Below are 8006 nucleotides of genomic sequence, written 5' to 3' on the forward strand. Positions count from 1 at the left end.
CGTTCAATTTTAGGAGTGAAGGAGTCCTTGGTGAGTTTGCCAGCTAAGCAAGACTCACAGTCGTCAAAAGAGTCTGGTCCTGTGGATTCAAGAATCCATTCGGATCGGAGTCTTTTAACTTGTGCCTTGCTTCAGTGACCAATTCGACAATGCCATAGAAACGTATCATTGATGCCAGATCTAGTATGTTTAGAAAGATTAAATACATTATTGTTAATTTGAACATCAATCTCATAAATACCATGTCACACCCTTAAAATCCACTAACGGAGTTTTACCATCAGAGCGTGTGAACTAACAAGATCAGAATCATTAATTATAATCAAACACCATAAATAAAGTATTCAAAACCACCAAGACATCAAGTCTTAAGTTAAATGCGGAAGCGAAAAGTGTAAAGCAAATAGTTGCGCCACACAGGACGACTTAAAACACAAGTTATCAAGATAAAAATTTAAAAGAAGTTTTAAAACAATGGTGTTCAGTGAATGCATGTCCTATACCGCCCGCCCGCCTCGGCTACCTGAGATAAACATACTAAAAGTGTCAACACAAAGGTTGGTGAGTTCACAGATTTACATAAATTAAAACATTTCGTTTTAGCATTACCAGATAATGTTAAGTCAATTATATATCAATAGGTAGCTAACCTATCAAGCATGCATTACTAAGTGTTCGACACCGAAGCTGACTGTTTAACGATTGCCTTGCCACCATGTCAACCACGACCATGGTAATGTGTTAGCCAATGGCCTAGCTTTTTGTTTTTAAGCTTATGCTTATATATAAAATTTGCTTATAGCTTTTTTTTCTATTATTTGATAAGCTCTTTTTAAGTGTTTGAATTAGCTTATATTCTACAAGTTAATTATGTGTTTTAATAAGTTGTTAAATCCAACATTCTTTAATTTGTTAGAGTAATAATTACTAATCAACACCATTTGAGGACAAATGAGTAATTTACACCCTTAAACAAATTAGTTTCTATCAAATAAGCTAAAAAATCATCTTCAAATAAGCTTATTCAAATGCGCTTATATAAGCTAATAAGCATAAGCTTAAAAAGCTAATCCAAACACCAAGTTAAGCTTAATTTGTAAAAAAAAAAAGCTAAAAAAGCTATAAGCTTGGTTAAAAAAGCTAGGCCAAACACCCCCTAAGATGACACTAGTTATAAGTATTGATATAATCTCTACTCGACAATCATGGGAATAATATTAACATAATGAACTTGTATGGTCATATTATTTTTGTTGTTATACTTTGTTGGTTAATATTTAGATTCTTGTAATTTCTTGTTTTTGTCAAGTTTGATTAGGATATGAATTAATAACTCACTAAAACAAATTAATTATAATCATGGCTTATTCTGTGTAAACAATATATATTTGTAGTTATACATTGTTTGTTTATATTCATAATTTTGTAATTTTTTGTTTTTGTTAAGTTTGATTTGGATTTGCATTAATAACTCCCTGAAACAAATTAATTATAATCATGGTTTGTCTTGGGATTATGATATTATGAAGCTTTTATTTTTTTTTTCAGACTTTTAAACATTTTTTTGTTTGTTGATAATATTGCAGAGTGAAGCTTCCATCTGGAGCCAAGAAGATTGTCCCAAGTGGATGCCGTGCTATGATTGGTCAAGTTGCTGGTGGAGGACGTACTGAAAGCCAATGTTGAAGGCAGGTAATGCTTACCACAAGTTCCGTGTGAAGAGAAACTGCTGGCCTAAGGTTCGTGGTGTGGCTATGAACCCAGTGGAGCATCCCCATGGTGGTGGTAACCATCAACACATTGGTCACGCTAGTACTGTTCGTCGTGATGCACCACCCGGTCAAAAGGTTGGTCTTATTGCTGCAAGGAGGACTGGTCGTCTCAGGGGTCAAGCTGCTGCCAAGGCTGATAAGTGATAAACTGGTTTTATGGAAGTTGAATTTAGTTTTGAATTGTTTGGATCTGTTGCTTTTTGTTAGTTTTTTGTGGATTACTATTTGCTGTTATGTTTTTGAGAATACATTCTGTTATGCTGGAAAGTTTTGCAGTAAGATGCTGATTATTGAACATTTTTATTGCGTTTGTGCTTTGTAGTATTGTTGCTGATTTGTTTGTTTGAAAAAATAGTTGCATCGTTACTTTTCAGTTTTTTGTTGAAGTCTATTCTGTAGTGGTACTCAAATTGAATCAGTGATTAATTTCTATGTTTCGTTGTAAACTTAATTGGTTACTTCCAATTATGTAAATCAATAGTTCAAACCGCACTCAAAGGTTGAGCATTTCCCCTTTTTTTAGAATCTTTTGTGCTAGAAACAATGGTTTCTCTAATTATTGCCCCCTTCTCGAAATGTAAAACATGTCTCATGTCTCTTCTCACCATCCCTATAGTATTATGTGATAATGTGACAAATGTATGCATTTTTTATTCGGGTCGTATTCTATTGTTACGATTCGGGTCGTAATGCCAGAGGAATCAAGCTTTTAGCGAGTCTTTCTTAAGTATCTCATGACCGGCTTGGTTCATTCACACCCATACTCAAAATGGCTGCCTGCTGTGCATTTGGCACTCTTGATAAATACTTCCAGTTCCAGACATGTAATTGAAAATCGCAGATATATTTCATAACGCCATACTTCAACTAAAAAGAGCATATGTCACTAGCTCCTGTTTTCTTGCATTTTTATATGGAATTTTACTCACATCCATAATTAAATTTAAATTTTTTTGATATTAAAAATCATTTCTAATATGTTTTGGATATTAACTCATTTAACTCTGTTTTTTTTATAATTGCAGCTTCAGGTAGATAATGGAGTGAAACTGAACCCGAATCTAAACTCCAAAACCTTATCTGCTCCAAATCTCAGTTCCCTAGATTTTCCCGCTCTTTCTCCTACGGACAACCAGAATAACATACCAACATTTTCGGTTCATGATCATCAGCAGAATAATAATTATAATAACTCTTATCGTTCTTTGGAAAAAGAATTACTCATGTTCAAATCTTCCTCATTTTCTCCATCTTTGGGTGCTACAGATTTTGCATCTGCTGATCTGCAGTAAAAAAATGGCAGCACATGACTCAAGCATATGGAAGTATGATAATAACCGTTCACCAAACTCCACAGGATCAAGTAGAAGTTTTCATAACTTAGCCAGCGGTTATGGTTATGGGGATCAGTTGGTTCACCGAAGTTCAAACCGTTTCGGCTCTGCTCCTGTCTGGCTTGAAACTGGTGATGCAGTTGGTAATGTCTTTGATGAAACATACATGTAATTAAATAAACAATTTTTTTAATTTAATGGACTGTGTCTATGCACTTTAACTTCATTGAGATCGCAGCAAATATGTACTCGGAAGAAGCTGGCCCCACCATTTCCCCTTGCTGACAGTTTGCCTGATTTCCCCTTGCCGCCCTATCCATGCAGCCCCGGCATGGTGGTCGGGGCTTTAAAGCCCCCCTTGCCGCCCACTTTAAAGGCCACAACGGACAGTCTTAGTAAAATAGCTAACAAAGGTGTATCCATAACAAAAATTAGATTATTATTTTGAATTCATAATCAATATATATGTAATTTTTTAGTTTTTAAAGTGGGCAAATAGTTGTTTTGTATGTCATCCTGACCGGAAAAAGATGCTTGGTTTTAACTTTTAAGTACGTAGGGGTGTAAATGAGCCGAGCCCAAGATCGTCCAGGCTTGAGATCGAAACAATATAAATAATAGGCTTGTGAGCCAGCTGGGTCGATTATTAAACAACTTGGCTTTTTTGCGCTTGAATCAATTCTAGCTTTTAGCGAACCAACTTCGAGTAACTCACGAACGGCTTGGCTTTTTACACACTTAGTTTCAAGCCTAACTCGTTGACCTTTTTACCTGTCATTTGGGGTGTTCAGGGTTCGTTCTGTTGGTTTTTTGTCAAATCATAAATCAAAGCATGACAGTTTTTGACATTTTATATGCGTGACCCGTCCATCTTGCCACCTCTAATTTTCTTGGGCTTCTATTTGTTTCTACCGGAATTCTGCAAGTTTAGAAATGCAAGGCAATGAAAGAGGACAAAGAAGGATATATAATCGATCTTCACGGGCTGCACGTGAACGAAGCCATTCACGTCTTAAAGCGAGACCTCATGACACTTAGAAACATAGTCAGGTCAAACGATCAGCGGGTGCAAGTCTACATTTGTGTTGGAACAGGCCACCACACCAAAGGGATTCGCACTCTCGCTTGACTTCCAGTTGTGGTCCAAAGATACGTCTTGGAGGAAGAAGGCCTGGACTACTCTGAGTCCCATTATTACGCGTTGTGCTTTATTAATAAAAAACCAGGGTGATATACGCGTTTTTTGAAACCATAACTCGTTTAAAAAAAGAATATTTTCATGAAAAAAGAACCAAAAAAGTGAATTCTTGTATGTGGACATGGAAGTAAGGTTAGAGGGTAGTTTGAAAATGGAAAAGTGAATATTGTATCTGTATTTTTATTTGTATTATAAAGGTTTTTGATCGGTCAAACATTGGTGGCTGTTTTATGGTGGTATCGTGCGGTTTTCAAGGACCGCGGGTGTTGGGTTCTTAGTTAGATTCAAGTTGGCCTTCGATAACTGTTTGTTGAATTACGATGAGCTCGGTTAAAAATGCATCTTGCATCAACTTGCTATATCAATATCAATATATAGGAACAAAAACTAGTGTAGGAACAGGAACCGATGTCAATATCCGTTTGGTAGGAACTTGTTTGGGATTGATTGAAACCGAAGGCTTGTGATCGGTTTGGAGTATTTGTGTGTGGAAGTGATTTGGAACTTGGTTAGACTTAAGAGATGTTTATAAAAAGTAAACAGGCTTCTGGTAGAAAAACCCAGCCCGAACTAGAAAACCGAGTATTACATATTATCAAACCAAAGGACCGGACCAGTAGGTCTCGTCTTACCGGGGTGTGTTTGGGACTTGTCTGTCATGTTCTAAAAGCCATACATAGTTACAAACAATCGATTAAAAGAGAAACTACCAACAGGACTTGTTAGCCACATTTGTCATGGTTTCAAATGACCTGCTACATTAACATTCTGAAAAAATAAAACATGGAAACCTCAATTCACAATACTTGAATCCTATATCTTTGATTACACAAAAACATGTCAACTAGCTAATTAAAACCAATCCATGCACTCTACCATCTTCTTTTAGTTTGCCTTTTGAGTGGTGGCTTAAGCTCTTGACGTGAAACCGCTAAACTGATTTGTTCATCATACGACAACAGTTGGATTCTTCTTTTTTTCTTCATGTTCTCATCATCCAAATAAGATTTCTTCAAGTTTGTAACTACTGTTTTAAGCTTTTCTTCAACACCATCATCAGCATCATCAATCAGCCGTTTCTTCAAGTTTCTCAAATGAACCTCATTGATCTTTCTTCCCGTGTTCAAACCCGATCCATGTTTCTCGTCAAGAACCCTAACCGATTTTCCAATTCCTGGCGCTTTCACAGATTCATCAAATATATCACATTCATAATCAATCAATATTCGCTTCTTCAAGTTCCCCGATTCCGTCTTTCGTCTTCCGGTTTTCAACCATGTAATTTCTTGGGAACCAAATTTCTTGTCAGGAACCCTAATTACCGATCTTCCAGTTCCCGTTTCCTTTAGCGTCTCCATAGATGAACTTATCTTTTCGACCTTCTTTAACGTTTGATCAGGAGCATCAAGAACAGGTTTCAAAACCTCTTCAACTTTCTGATCCGGAGTAGCTGGACTCTTCGGATAATCTTTCTTCAACTTTATTCTTATGATCAACGATCGGGGCTTCTCGGTTTCATGTGGAGGGTTTTGAATAGACTCTCCACCTTTGATTTGTTGTTGCACATTGTTTTCATTATTATTATTAGTATCATTCAACCACTCATCAACCATTGCTTTCCATTGTTTCACAAGTGTTCTTGAAATCTCGGCAACGCGTTTTGACGCGTGATTCCTGAGAGCGTTGATGGATATTCCGACTCGCGTTAACTTCAGTACGTTCACCGATATCACCATACGTTGAAGCTTCGATAATGAGTCGAACAACACCGCTTCCGATTCATGACCGCTATCAAGAATGGCTTTCAGGTTCAAAACTTTAGCAGCCACCGTTGTTGTTTCGTCTTCCTCCGAATTCATAAACCGATCATCACCGGAGATGAGGGTTTTAGAGATCATATCTCTATTCTTTTGGAACTCATCGAAGACGTTGATGTCAGAATTCCGTAGGTAGTTCATCACCGCTACTGATGTTAGTTCTTGCATCGATCGAAGTATTAATGTTGTTTCAAGGGTTTTTGTGGCCTTGAGTTTTGTTAAAGAAAGAAGCGGTTCATGTGAATGTATTTAAAGAAACTCGATGATGAAGTAAATGAAATATCGAGAGAAATCGGAGAGTTTATTAAAGAGGACAAATAACAAACTTTTAATCATCTAACGTTTTAATTTATTTGTTTTCCCGGTATTAACGTATATATTTGAAATGTGTATCTTGGGAAGCAAGTAATTATTATTATATAATACAAACAAGAAGTTTGTTGTCGCAAAGTCTCAACTGGGCAACTTTACCGCACCGTATTAGTCATTGATTTTTTTTAGAATAGGTGAGTTTAAAAGAAAATAAGTGTTTTTAGGTAACTAAGTTTATTTTAAGTGATTTTAGGTAATCCTCTATCTCAGATAGAGGATTACGGTGACACATCAACAACCTTTCCAAGTGGCAGTCTACATCATCCAAATGGCCGTCCACATCGTCAAAGGTGTGAGATGACATAACATGAGGAATCCTCTATCTTAAATAGAGGGTTATGAAAAATATAAAGAATTTATAAATAATCATATTAGTATATAAATAACCTACTCAATAATAGTAATAATAAATCATAAGTTGAGTACAATAATCGTAATAATTATAATAACAAAACTTGTAAGTCAATAATAATAATAATAAATATTCTAAGTAATAATAATAAACATTAATAAGAATTTCAGCCTATTTAGCTAAATATATGTTGTATATGTTATTCATTTAATAATTTATGACGTACTTTTATAAAATACAACATACTTCATAAAATACAATTAAATAAAAATATAATACAACATAAAAATTATACAACAAAATACAATATTGGTGGGTGACCAACATATAACCTCAAAAAACCAAGCAAACTATTTTGAAATTTTGGACTTAAATCTTTCATGGCACGTGAAATATATTATATAGTCACATTTACCTATAAGTCTAAATATTCAAAGCAATTAAATGAGTGTTTAAGGCAACATATTGGTCACTCGCTAATACAATATTTTGTCGTATTGTATTATTTTGTATAATTTTTTTTATTATATTATAGTTTTATTGTCGTGTTATTTATAAAAGTGAATCATAAATTATTAAATGCTTTTAACATCTATAACACATATTTAACTAAATAGATATTATAAATATTATTATTATTATTATTATTATTATTATTATTATTTACTAATTTTGTTATTATAGTTATTACATATATTATCATTAATTTATGATTTTTAATCATATTATTATTATTATGGTTATTATTGTTAATATTATTATTCAGTAGGTTTTGTTACTACATGTATATTTTATAAATTCTTTTATTTATTCATAATCCTCTATTTGAGATAGAGTCTTCCACATGCCATGCCACATCACACATGCGATGACATGGACGACAATCAGGATGATATGGACCGTCACTTGGAAATGTTGCTAAAGTGTCACCTTAATCCTCTATCTGAGATAGATGATTACCTAAAATCACTTAAAATAAAGTCAGCCACCTAAAATCACTTATTTTTTTTGTAAAGTCACCTATTCTAGAAAAAAAAAATCATTAGTCATTTTTGGTTTGTTTCAGTTTCGATCCGTAACAAACGTAACGAAAACGGACCGCATGTAAATTTCGTTTTGTTTTAGTTTTGATACTGTTACGAACTTGATGGAAACTGACCG

General features: G+C 34.5%; 1 pseudogene; it reads left to right on the forward strand.

Annotated features, from left to right (window-relative positions):
- The first annotated feature begins 1679 nt into the window (after positions 1-1679).
- On the forward strand, positions 1680-4653 carry LOC143549351 (polyadenylate-binding protein-interacting protein 7-like; annotated as a pseudogene).
- The last annotated feature ends 3353 nt before the right edge of the window (positions 4654-8006 follow it).

Source organism: Bidens hawaiensis, unplaced genomic scaffold (assembly GCF_021521415.1).
Source record: "Bidens hawaiensis isolate Kalapana, Puna unplaced genomic scaffold, B.hawaiensis_p1.1 tig00015545_1, whole genome shotgun sequence".
Classification (NCBI taxonomy): domain Eukaryota; kingdom Viridiplantae; phylum Streptophyta; class Magnoliopsida; order Asterales; family Asteraceae; genus Bidens; species Bidens hawaiensis.